The 14,503-nt window shown below is 38.0% G+C and overlaps 1 protein-coding gene across 2 annotated transcripts in view; it reads right to left on the bottom strand.

Annotated features, from left to right (window-relative positions):
* Positions 1-14,503, bottom strand: part of LOC306881504 (serine/threonine-protein phosphatase 2A regulatory subunit B'' subunit alpha-like) — a 92,134-nt gene that overhangs the window by 73,655 nt on the left and 3,976 nt on the right. For both annotated transcript variants that reach the window (XM_079435647.1, XM_079435646.1), the window contains one exon: positions 414-475. The gene's annotated coding sequence lies outside the window, so the exon portion shown is untranslated. The remainder of the gene's footprint in view (positions 1-413; positions 476-14,503) is intronic.

Here is a 14,503-nt window from a genome sequence, read left to right on the forward strand (position 1 = left end):
CCACCTTGATTTACAGCCTATGGCTGTGATTCAACGTCTTTGGAGAGTTTCTTTTTTTCATCTGACGCTTCATGGAGTGAGAACTATAGGCTGGGTCATTACTGCCATGTTTTAGTTCACTCAATGGCATGTAAAAGGCCCTTTGTAAGAAATGTTACACTCAACAACTTTTAAGACAGAAAACAAAAACATTATTTCTCGGTCCAAGCAGACACACAGGTGGTTGGTATGGTGCCTTTGGGGCTCAGTGGTGCAGAGGTAATAGCTACACTTTTTCCAGGCATTACATTTGCAGAACTCAAAGTAAAACTACCGCATACTTCTGAGTTACATTAGGAGGAGAAACAAACAAGCACCATCTGTCAACAATCACACGGGTTTAGTTTTAGCTACCTGCTCCTTCAATTCATTACCTGTTTATTTTGAGCCCAGCTCTAGCACAACACAGCTCTCACAGTCCAGAGAGAATTCCTACCTGTGGAATAAAGAGGAAAACCCTGATTCAGTTCAACAGGTACTGTTAATTTTCAACCGAACATTGACATTTTTACTAGAGAGAAAAAGGCTTTTTGTTTAATGAATGACAGGCGTACTGTGCACCACTTTCCCCTCCGCTGTCCGTTTGCTCCTTTTTAGAAAACTAATCAAATGGTACACTTAAGACCGTGTGAACATTGCTTTTCCCTTGAAAATGACTAATTCAACCCACAATGTAGTGTTACATGACACCATGAAATAGCAGAACACTAACCATTCGATTGCATTAAGTGAATCACTGGAACCAGTTTGCAATGTACTCGCTAGTGGGACTAGACTTTAAACCAAAACGTTTCTAACATGATGGAAAAATGGTTTAGACCCATTCCTGTGTTAGCGTTTCCTTTAAATCTGATCTTTCAATTTCTTACTCAGCAAACAACGCGACTTCGAACAGGCATGTTATTAAAAAGCAATTTCAGATGCTATCAGCCGAGGCGTCGCAAACGTCGAGCAACGTTGCTTTAGTTCAACTGCGGTTCTGCCGTGACCGTTTCCGTCATTACAGAGCTTCACTGTAGCACTGAAGGATAAATCATTTCACAAAATAATTCATCACATCATTAAGACACACGTCAAATGAAATCACAATTGCTGATTCATTCTTTCTGCACACCCAGACTGGGTGGATGTGTTTACAAAAATAGGCTAAAAAGAAGTAATCAATGGCATTTGGAAGAACTCTATACCCAGAACACTAGAGAGTGAAATATAAGCGCTTGCTTATGCCACGTTGATATATTTAGCTGTTTGTGTATACTGACTTCCCAAATTTAGTATGTTTCAGTGTGAGTAAGTTTCAGCGCACAAACGTATGCAAAACCACAAAGAGCACAGCTCGCTCGCAATCATGATTGAGTAGGTGCAAACCCATGATATATTTTCTTCTTGTCAGGGGCGTAAATCCCAGAAGTTTGAAGGATTATTTTTCTTGGCTTTTAGTCCTTTGGTTTGTTTATTTCTTTTAACAGACTGACCAGACTTACATCTATCCCCACACTTTTAACTAAATCTTTGCATTGTGGCATTAAGTTCATGATAAACACATTTCACCACATTACAAATTCTCATTACTGTAATATGTCGGGGGGTGGGGGGCCTGTAATACATTGTTTATTTAAATCTGAGTAAATATATGTATATGTATTATATGTATAGTAAAAAATAAATGATGAATTATGAATAATTTCAGGTTTATTTCATGTAACAGAAATGAGAATTAGGTGGGTTTAAATGTGCTAAAACATGAAATATCAACACTACACTGTAAAAAATATTTAAAAGTAAACTGATTATTGAAAGACTATTAGAGTACAATTTACAAGAATACTATTTCAGTCTTTGTACTTCAGAATTCCATGATTAATTCTATTACGTGTTGTTTCTTTGTTCTTGTGAAATTTATAAACAGTGACAGTTTCTGAGTGCAAAAAAATAGGCTTAATCTTCTTTAAAAGATATATAATTTCTTTGATTTGTGGGTGAAATATAACCCATACACCTTCTTAACAGTTTTCATAAGATTCACATAAATGTTTACTAAACGTTTCTGATAAGCAATTTATCTGAGCAGCTACTGAACTTGTAACCTCAGAGAGGTTGGGCCTATTTCAGGTCTGTATTTTTGGAAACTTTCAGATGAGCTCAGTGTTGACCTGACCTCAAGGTAAAGATGCAAATATAACCCTTTCCCATTTTAAACTCTGTGTGATAGGACCTAGTTTGGCAGATACATGTGAAATAATAGCTAACACTTGCAAAAAAACTCATCAAAACATCAGAGAAAAGCAAATGCAGATTATTTTTGTTCATGACAAGCTTGACTCACAAACAGGTCATCTCAACAGTTTGAGACTCAATCAACTGCCATGTTCAATAATGAACAAAAGAATCACGAGGCCCAATCCCTTTTACACCCTTCATCACAAGCTCTTACAAGAAAGCTCCTTTAACGTCCTGAAAATATGGTAACAAAACCATTACAATTTACAGCCATTAGTGACCCACCCAGGGAGGAACCACATGAGGACTGACTGTATCATTCAGTTTAAAGACTGGGTGTGAATTCATAAACTCTGCATATTTAGATGTCTGAAGTGAAATAAGACCATTAGGTATTGCAGCATCAGACACAATGAATGAGTCACATTGACCTTTTTGGAGTTTGCTCAAGGCCCAAGTTTTCCACACTTTTTGACCAGTGAATATTAAATGATGTTTCAATGAATTTTTCCATGAACTTTCCAGTCATTTGTGATTACTGGATAATGATTTCTCATTTTTAGAGATTGCTAGTCTGGGGTGATTTCAATTTCAGGGATAAAAGCAAAAAAAAAAAAAAAAAAAAAAAAAAAAAAATTCTGAGCCTTAACTTTTTTCCTCGTTGGGGGGGGATGCAGAGGGAATGGATCAGCACTGACTGTGCAATGACTGTGGCAAATTTAACATTTGAAAGGATACTATGGCAAAGTTATTGCTTTCCTTATTCAAACTGATTTTTGTTTTCATGAATATATGGTTGACCTGAAGAATGAAAGCTATATCATACACTTGGAAAATTATGAGCTATATCACCGCTTATCGACACTAGGGGTGTGACAATACACTTAGCTCAGGAGATGAGACAAAATACAGATACTTGGCTTACTAGAACGAGACAATATTTTAATACTATTTTTAAGAAATTTTCAAATGACAAAATATTTGTCTTTTAATAACAAAAAGTAAAACAATGCAGCTGTATTTTGAAAAATTTTAACTAATCTAGGCCTATAACTAATGATTATTTTGGTAATCAAGTAATTTACTGATTATTTTGACAATTGAGTAATCTGATATTTTTTAGTAACAAAAATAGACCCAAGTGAAAACCAGGCTTTAGTATGACTATTTATATATAAACTTACGATGAGGCAATAATAATTGGCTCAAATAAAATATCAAAACCAAGTAATTACATGGTTTTATTGAACAACACTGTAAAAATACATAATGTATGCCTATGGGTGCGATTTTCTGCGGATCGGGTATCGGTCAGACGAGACCGATCCAAATCTGATATTGTGCGTATACTATTAGGTGTTATTGTTGAGCCCCACGAAAAACATTATAAAGCACCATAAAGTTTTTGTGCACTATATTTCAAGTGTTCTGAAGCTGTTCCATAGTTTAATCTGAGGTACAGATGAATATTTAAGTATTTAAATTCAAGTTCAGGTAAACTCTTCTCTCCGCCGCGGCTGTCTGTCATCCTCCATTCAGCAATCAAACTGTGTGTCGTGTTCAGTTACTACAGTCAAACTGTTAAAAGAAAAAGCTTAATAAAATTAAACACAGATTTAATACACTACACATCAATCTCTCTTCCCTTTGTACTTTGAACGTTTCTATACGGACTCAGAGGGCTGCGCGCTGTGACTCCGTGTCGCTTCAAGCGCATCATTCTGTGCACGGGATGCGCATAAGCGCTTTCTGCTGCTCTATATTGGAGCCTTACATATTATAATACTTTTGCTACATTTCACTGCTGGTTACACTCTGTATAATTGTGTATGTGACAAATAAAAAATCTTGAATCTCAATGAAAGATTATTAACAGTCTTTCTTGTTCTGTCCTATCTATCATATGTTGCTGCCTTCATTACTGTGCTATAGATTTAAAAGAAATGCATTTTAATTTTATAGTAGCCTATATATTTATATATAAATGTATTTGCTTGTTTTTTTCATGAATGTATTTTACAACAATTTAAAGAGCAATGTGTATAATTTCACCAGATTTAGTCCTACACTTATTCACTTTTAATTGTAAATTTTTGTCATAGATTATGATTATATATTTTTTCATTTGTTATTTTTCATTAAAATTATGTTATCTATATGTAGTAGATTGTTTTTAACACACAAAAGAGTAACACACAGACACACAGAAGTATAGAAATTCTACATCGATTTAAAAAAAAAACTGCGCTGGTATCAGATTGGATCGGTATCGGCAGATACTCAGAATTTTCAGGATCGGATCGGTTCTGAAAAAAATGGTATCGTTGCATCCCTATGTTCTTTGTTCACTTTCTCTATATAATTTATTCATTGTTTGAATCACTGGGAAAATGAAATCATTACAGTTAATAGGCCTAAGTTACAATGTTTTTATTAAATTGTGATCACTTTAATTTCCATCGTATTAAAAACATTTCATGACGTGACTTCCATTTACTTGCCTAAAAAGACGGATTTATAATGTGCGTTGTTAACACTAGCATTAGGTTAGGCTATAACCTTACCCTGGAGAGAAAAGAGTTTTCAAAAGCACCCCCCCCCCCTCTGCTTTTTTCACAAATAGCACCCTGCCTATACATAATATGAACATAACCAACTTAAGTACATGTATTATAACAAATAGCTGCAGAGGGCACCAACGGCCTGGTAACGTTTCACTTTACAGCGTGATTAAACTGTTTAAATCCATTTAATTTTAATATTTGGCCACATGCAAACTCAGAAACTTTTATTTTGAAATCACGATGTACAAAAAATGCCATATTTAGAAATAGGTTGATGTATTCTCCTATGTTGGCAAAGGTTTATAAATTATTTTCATTACAAATCTAGTGAGATAATGCACAATGTTTTCTCAGATGAATTTTAAGCAATTTAAATTCACAGCATATGCAGAGGAAGAGTTTAGCCGCTTTCACACCAGTGTTAATTTCTGACGTTGACTAAGAAGACGATGAAAAATATTCGTCAACTAACCTTTTTTCTGTGACTAAGACGAGACGTTGACGAGCTAAAACTAATATCTGATGATAAAAACTATGACGAAATTTATGCCACATCTTCGTTAACAAGACGAGACGGGACTAAAATGTTATTTGAGGACTACCGGACATTCAAAATACATCCTATAGGCTAAGTTAACTGCCTTGTCTTTCAAAATGTGCGTCTCTGTCATTGGATAAGGTGCGTTTGCATATAACAGAGTTAGTAAAAGTACTACAATACCAGGAAGGAAGATAGGGTTGTTGACGTTTGCCTGCCATTCTCGCTCTGACTGCATAGCGTATGTGAACACGCTGATGACCTATCGTGTCCGCGCGAACAGGGTGCGCAGAGGTATGCAAATACATACGTTGACAGGCAGGTAGGAAAGACCATTAAAATGCTCGGACCGAGCGTTTTGATTGGACGAACATTTCTTGGTCCTACACCTTCCACAGAATATATAAATACATTTAGACCACCTAACTTAATGATAGCTATAAGGATGTGAAGAGACTTTCAACCAGAATAACAAAAAATGTTTCTGAAGACAATCACCTATGTTGAGGGAGAGATAACATGAAGGCTATAATCACTGCAACTCCAAAATCAGAGCACAGTTCAATTATTTAATCAAAATCTATTTATATCTATACGATCCTGCATTTTATCTTTTAAACGGTCCACCAGGGGGCGATCAAAGAGCCCGCAGCGTCACTTTTCAGGAGGAGTGAGACACCCGGTTTCAAGAGAGGGAGCGGGAGGTTGCCGCTTGGGCTGGACCTGGAGCTACGCATGCGCACTGGCTGGTCGGTCTAGCCTGAAAAATACTCTTTTTAAACTTTATTTGAGCATAAGAAACAACATTCTTGGGGCACTTCATTTCAAATTCTATTGCTGATTTGAAATATGTAATTTAATCGCGAGTTCAGCGAGCCGTTTTTGAGATTTCAGGATTCACCCATAGGACTTGGTCTTGCCTGAGCTGCCCAGAGGCGTTGCAAATATGGTGGCCGAGTGAACGGATTTCCTTGAAAGGGACTTTGGTATCGGTTAATTTCTTGATTGCCGTTTTGACAGTGTCTGCTAGCTTGCCTATTTTAATCATATTTGGTAACTCTTTAATGTGTTTGCCCTGATTTGATCCATGGAAAATTTATCTAGCATTATATTTATATTATTTTATAGTCATTATTTTGTTTTAAGGAGATCAAATTGGCTCTTATCAACCTTGATTTACATCCTATCACATTATTTTGACAGTTAAAGTTTTGGGAGGGTTTTTGTGAGCTTTTGGGCTGGAAACTGTCCATCCTATCTGGCAACACTCATGCACTCGAAAGTCATATCAACAAGTTTTGTTTTTTAAATGTAGGATTATTTTTTTCCCGCAGCCAAACACAGCACGGCGGAGATCCGGCACGGCCCCGGAGAACTTTAAGCCCTGCAATTTTTCTGTGAGGCTCCAATCTTTTGAATAAACATATTTAAATATTTAAATATGAAAAAAAATTAAGTAGTTTACTATCATTCACATGACTTTATGATTTTACTTTTTTCCCCAAGTCCTTTCCAGGCCTAAAGAAAAAAATCTCCCTTTTTTCTTCAGGTTTTCTATCATTGTGGGATCCTTGATGGTCACATAAGGCCCTCATTGTATGAAATAAAGCAGAAATACAGAGCTCAGAGATTCTTTTAACAATTTAGATTAAACTATCTCCTTTTATATCTTATGTAAGAAATAATGGGCTTAGAACAATATAAAAGGTAAATTACGACAAAACTTTCATTTTAAAATGTCTACTAAAAGGATACAGTAGGTCAATCTTACACACATAAAGGTTTTCTTTATCTTTTTACTTATTAAAGCTTCACATTTCAACCCACAGTGAATTCAGGCTCTCTGTTGTTACTTTGTTCTTCTCTCTTCACATCCAAATCTCATCCTCAAGTGTTTCTTATTAACTGCAGCCAAAAGAACGTCTCTGTATTTTCATGACAATTCTTTGGTGCAAGATGAAAAGTAGAGCGAATACATACCTTACCTTGTCAAATGAACCTGACAGGCTCTTGATGTATTTACCAAAGGCTTTCCGACCAAAGCTTCACCTGGGAATCTCCCATCTTAGATCTTCTCAGTAACCCAACATCTCTACCTGGCTCTCAATCACTCTCTATGACCTTATGTGTGTTTCTATCTGTTCATCTCTTCAATTCAGCTCCTCCAGAGAGCTCGAGTTAGGCCACACTTGTGCTGGGCTGAAACATCTGTGCAATCAAACTTCCTCTACTCTTAAATGCAGCATAAAACACCCAAAAATCCCTCCCTACAGTGCCAAAACAAAACCTTTAGGGAGAGAGTGGAGAAAGAGTGAAGGAGGGGTGTTTGGGAGTACATTAACGTCCATGCTCTCTGCTCATTTTGCCCATCCAGCTGCAAGAGCGTTTGTAGCCATGGAAACTACTTAAACGCAGCCTGAAGTAAGTGTGTCATTGTGTTTTAGAAATGCACCAGAATAAATAGGGTGAAAATAAGAACACAAGCAGCTAAATACTAATCAGGTTTGGCCACATGTAGCCCCAAGGTCTTTTAAATAATGCACAGTCATTTGCACAAAAGCCCAATAGGCTTTGATAGAACAAGGTATCATAAACATGAACTAATATATGAAATCAGGCATATTCACCATTGCACTTTCCACTCATTAGCAGCCAAGCATTGATATTAGAGTCATGTCGACATGTTGCAACCTTCACTATGTAACAGTGTGTTCCTTACTCGGGACCCCACCCACTATCAGGGCGTTTTCCAAGGAACAATCATTAAGATCTTTCCAAAAAATAAGCCTGAGCTCAAAGTTTATTGCCTGCAGACAAACAAACGTCAGCTTTCTGCCTATTAGTCTCACAGTAATGAGGTTGTATTCTGCATTTACATTTCAAGAAAACATAGCATTTCACAGGAACACATCAGCATTCGACAGCAACCCTATGGGTATAGCTGACCCCCGATGACTTTTATAAATAGCTGTTTTGGGCAAAAATGTAAACTTCTCTTCCATATAAAGCTAGATATTATCTGAGAAAGTGACCTTCAGCATAAAGTCTTTCATCCTAAATTTGAAATCATATGCATCTAAATAAACAAAACACAAAAATATGCAAATCAACATACCATGTAGAATTGATGTGCTGCATATAAATTTTTTTTGTGTTGTTACCTGTCAAAATGACAGAGTTTGTATAAAATTATGCATTATTTTAGCCTTTCTAGAAGAATAAATAGCTTCTTCAGTAGTGGACAGAACTTTGCAAGTGGAAATCTCATTCACTAACACTCACCAGTCACTGTCCACCTTTTGAAATTAGCAAATCAGTTTGAGCGATCGCAGACAACATGATTAATATTCATAAGCCAAATCAGAACTATTAGTATTATTTTATTAGTATTATTGTTAGTCTTTTTTACATAAACAACCAATAATGTCTGAAGCATTAACTTTAACAGAAAAGCACATTAACATTCGACAGCAGTCCACTGGGTATAGCTGATCCCCAATGATTTTTATAAATAGCTGTTTTGGGCAAAAATGTGAACTTGTCTTCCATATAAATCTAATTTCATCTGATAAAGTATCCACGAGGCCTTCAGCATAAAGTCTTTCATCCTAAATTTAAATCTAAATAAGCAAAATACACAACTCTAGAAATCAACAGCCAAATTAACATTATAATTCCAACGGCAATGACATTTGTAATGTTTAACCTGATTATTACTTTTCCATAATATCCCAGCTTCTGAGACTGAAATGTCAGAGCTAGGTTACAAAGGCTTATTATTTTTCCTCATTTCACCCGTCTGTCTATGTGGCTCTTCTATGGTCCACAGGGGTGTCATTATTGCTTGTACATGCACTGGAATTGTGCGTACCAGCCTGCAAGGCAGAACAGATAACAGCCACCCTGAGCTCCATCTCGACGCCCACGGACCACCTCAGCACGGCCTCAGTCTGAGAGCTAACATTCACTCTTATCCAGCAATCAATAAACCACAACTGACTAAAAGCCATCCCGGTATCAGGCCCATCAGTGTCTGAGGGAGGTAGCGTTCATAAACAACATCAGCAGCCGCCATGACCCGCATTTATGGAACGTGATGAAAGTTTTCATGATTGTTTTCGGTCCTCTCACTTTCCCCTAGGGACAGATCTAATTTATGATTTCTGTTCCCCCCACAGAGCAGCGGAGCCATTAGGGTGAAGAAAGAGCAAACGAATGCATGGTGAGCACTTTCCCATTGACATGATAAGGAGGGGTGACTGTTACGACCCCTGTCCGTTCCACAGCTGCTGGAAGGCTCTAAACAACAACACTTTCACATGTCTTCACTGCTTTCCTGGCAAACCAATGAGGCTGTATGGGAATGGACAGATAAAACAACAAATGATTTAGGAATCCTATCAGGTTTTGTTTCCTTCCAGCCCAAGCATGATCTAAAGTATTGTGGCCAACGAGATGATAGAAGAAGGTCATACTCTACAGAAGCAACAAACAAACCCCTAGTGTTATTTTAGAATCACTGAGATTCTATTGTAGTTTTTTATTAATGTTTTGATTGTCCATTTTAAGTTTTAACTCCGAGACACACTGCACAATTTTCGGCTGTCCTAGATGAAAAATTGGCATCGTGAAACAATTGTGGCAATTTCTGTGATCATGGCTCCTAATCGGTGGTTCTATGTCGTAGAGTAAGAGAGGTTCAGAGACGGCCATTGTTACGGTCTTGCAACCAAAAGATAGCCTATGATAATTTTCTGACAGTTTCAGAAGTTCAGCATGATCAAACAAAAGTGTGTTTGCTGCTACGACCCACGTTTACTGACCAGCCAATTAAAAATGTGGCATGAAATCAACACGACATGGAGCTAAAACATAAAACTGCTTACCTTAAGCTCTTATCCCTTCCTCTTTCGCCGCTTCCACTTTTTTTCAGCACACATAAAAACCCCAACTGCCAAAGTGCTCTTTTTGTTTACCACTAGCACATGCTAATGACGTTTTATTCTTCTATAGTAACGTGCGTCGTAGCACGGTGTATAATGTAATAGGTGTATCATCGTAAAGTCTACATGCATGTCATACCCAAGTTCATTGCTAAAATTGTGCAGTGTGTAGAAGGATTTAGTTAAACTAAATGAAAACAAGAAATGTTATCTTGGCACCTAGCTGAAATGCAATAAAAAAAAAAAAAGTGTTTAATATTGTAATATTTTATTTTAAGCTACTTTTTATTTTATTTCAAGTTGAATTTGTAATGGTTTTAGTTTCAGTTAACTACAATAACCCTGCAACCTCTGCATGTGCTAAATAGCTTAGTATCCACCGGTCATTGTGTTCTTCACTGGTGGTGATGCTCAGAAAGAAAATAAACAAGGAAATGGGGCGGCAGCCCTCTGGTATTACTATTCCACATGCTTGCTGTTCACATGGACTCACCCTAGTGCAGCTTTTTCCATAGTATAAAAACAAAGAAACATTTACTGACATTCTATCAGTTCTCATACTCAATGTAAAGTTCAAAAATCCCAATATAGCATCCTACCCACAACAGGATTGTGCCAGAGGAGAATGATTCCCACTGTTAGAGGCAACGCCTTCCATAAAACATTTAACATGGCCTTATAAATAAAAAACTACAAGGCTCTCTGCCATTCAAGTAGAGCAAAAAGAGCGGCATGTAACTAAAGCCACACAATAGCTTTGTTCTCCTTCTCTCTCAGTTTTGCCCTCCTTCCTTTCTAATTTTCCTGTGGAACTCTTGGCAGCGCTCCTGGCACTGGAAGAATGTCTTTGCATCCATGCCCGAGTACAGCACACAAAAGAGTGCAGTGTTAGAGCTGCAGACAGTGATTGGCCGCTTGGCACACGGACACTTACTCATCCTGCAGCATTCCACATGCTACAGGGCCTTTGCAATGACACCAGAGCTGCCCCGAGGAAACACGTCCCACTGTGAGCATGAAGGAGCTCAGGCAATGGGCTCCGCTCCAGAAATGTGCATAATGTAGCCTTTATGAGAAAGACCTGTCACTGGGAACCCTGTAAACACGCCACAAGCCCTAGTTTGGTATTGTTTTAGAACGAAACCAGGCTGAGGATTAGATTACTGTGGAAGTCAATGAAAGGAATACACATTTCTGAGATTCAAAGGACAGTTTTGTCATTTGCATCAAACATGCGTTAGTGGCATGGCCTTGTGGAAACGGCCACCCACCTCACTGTACATGTTGATTGCAGGGATAACTACAAGCCCTCTGAAACTACACTGACAAAACAATGATCTCTCCTGTCTGATTGACGATTGAGTAAACCTGTATCATCACAAAACATAAGATAAGACAATACTGATTCCATTATGTCATCAATTATGTTTATTCTGTTTGAAATTTCTGTATAAACATGTTCCTAAGCTAATTACCAACCTGTCAGTCAAAAAACATGTTCCTTTCTGGAATCTGTGTGATGCCATAAGCATAAAAAAACATAGAACACACAAATTTTGGATAAAAACATTTTTCAATTACAATGTTAATTTTCTATTCTGCCATCTTAGGTTGTATCAGAAATCTGTCCATATAACCTCATCCACTCCTCCCTAAATTACTCCACTAACATAATACACCTGAAAAAAAACTGAACAAAAAAAGACTAAAAGAGTGAGCACATTCAAACACTAAGTGTGGCAGAAGGCCTGCGGATGCTATCTTCTGCTGAGATGCAGGAATTAATTCATTCTGTATGCAAGTATTCTTTTGAGACTTACCGTTGAGTGTAGATCGGTCATTTATTTGTTATTGCGGGGCATTATGGGATTGAACAAGTGTACACGACAATGTCCACTATGGTTTCAGACACCACTACAAATGGCTGGTCCAAAATTTCATACTCTTTGAGAAGTCCCTTTTTAAACAGTACTTCACAACCATTAAAAAAAAGTATGTTCTATAGTATGAATGTGCATACAGTACAGATGTAATCTGGATGTACTACATTTCTCGTAGTTCATGTGACCTGCCAGCATCAGATACACTGCTTTACTCTTTATGAATATTGTAGGGCTGGGCAAGTTAATGTGTTATTTTCGCATTAACGCATTAATTAATTAACGCCAACAATTATTTTATCGCACATTAACGCAGTTTTTATTATTATTATTTTGAAAGTCCATTGCTCACTGGCTCTGAATTCACATACAGACAAACCATGGGTCACAGGAAGGGTGGGATGTTGATCAGTACTGGCTTAGGATGGGCGTCATCAACCGTTGCAACCAATGAGAGCATTTGGTGCGGGCCTAAGACTGCAGGAGCGCTCACATGGACGCTCCCGATAAAATTATTTAGGCCAAGCATCAACATTCACAAACCACTGTTCACTGTTATTTTTAACAGAAAAGAGTGCAACGTGCTTACAATCACGACTTTCTTAAGTGAGAAATAGTAAGTTTCCGATAGCACGTGAAGACAGCAGAGAAGCACTCTCACTCAGCACAGTGGAATGCATCACTTTGTACTTTTGGGGGGGGGGGGGGGGGGGGGGGGTCCTGTAATTGGTGATGGCTTTCAGGCCTTTCCACACTGAAGTGGAGTCATTGGAATTGAACTAATCTGGTTTTTAGCGGAGGTCCTTTTAGCCACTCTAATTTCCTTATTCAGTGTTCCTGGCCTGATTGTACAAGACTCTGTCCCCATTTCTGTAGGCATCCTCTTTGGCCTGACGAAGGTCTAAGTTTTGCTGTAAACCATGGCTTATCATTGTTGAATGTTACATAAATCCTGGTGGGAATGCATATATCCTCGCAGTAACTGATATATGAAGTTACAGTCTCTGTGAGCTCGTACAGATTGGTGGCAGCAGCTTCAAAAACACTCCAATCAGTAAAGTCGAGACAGGCTTGTAAAACCCGCTATGTCTCGTTGGTCCATCTCTTTACAGTTTAGCAAATGTAAGTTTTTGCCTGTAGGTTGGTATAAGATTAACCAGGCAGTGATCAGAGAGCCCCAAAGCTGCCCGTGGAACAGAGTGATATGCATTCTTTATTGCTGTGTAACAGTGATCCAATATATTACTTTCACTGGTGGGACATGTAACATGCTGTTGTTATTTTGGCATTTCACGTGAGAGATTTGCTTGGTTAAAGTCCCCAAGAATGATTAAAACAGAGTCTGGGTGTTGTTGTTCTGTGTCTGTGATCAGATCAGCGAGTGTCTGTAGAGCTGAGCTCACGTGCGCTTGCAGTGGAATGTAAATACTCACGAGAATGAACGAGCAAATTCTCGTTGCCCAGCACTAGAATATTGAGAAATCGGACATGCTACTCTTTTCACATACTGTTTTTCACCTATCCTAATCTATAGTAGAGAAGTAAGCGATTTCTGATGCAGCCTTAGATTTATTTTGTACTCAGCTAGCCTCTATGACTTCTTCATGAAGAATACATGCAATGCTGCCTTAAAATTTGATCCAAAGTTATTTTAGGAGGCCTACTTTTGGCACAGGCTTGATGTCAGGTGTGCACCCATGATGGCTTGGTTTTGCAGCAGAGCTAAAATAATTAGTTAAGTCAGCAACTTACTAAACCAGCCAAAATGTTCCCAAGAGACAGAAGCTTAGCAATGTACTGATTTGTACATAACAGCAAACAAGCTAACTAGTAATCTAGACAGACTGTCATTAGTCATGAAATTCTGCAGCACCAAATAGATGCCCATCATTCACCAGCTCAGATTAAATCTATTACAGTTCATGAAAGTCTCCTCTCAGTATATGACAGACTCACCTCCTCATTAGCTGCACGTAAATCGGCAGCATGCGCTTTCGCATTTCAGGTTCCTCACGCCTCTTGAGCATCCTGCATTACCTCAAAAGGATCATGTGAATCACGGGAAAACCGCTCTCCACTTATAGATGCTCACTGGGTTAGAACAGATAAGCAGTTACTATGGCAATGCCTGAGTTTTAAATAAGTTGCAGGGCACAGTTTTCAGATTTTTCCCTCACCTGCCATGCAATCTGAATGCTTGCAGTGAATCTCTGCACTCACACTTTCCAAACCACATCAGATTGAATAGATAAGGCCCAATATGAGTTATGAGCGGGAGTTTCCACATCCCGCAAAAGCAGCTAAAGAATGTGCATGAGT

This window comes from Barbus barbus, assembly GCF_936440315.1.
Source record: "Barbus barbus genome assembly, chromosome: 15".
In the NCBI taxonomy this organism is placed as follows: Eukaryota; Metazoa; Chordata; class Actinopteri; order Cypriniformes; family Cyprinidae; genus Barbus; species Barbus barbus.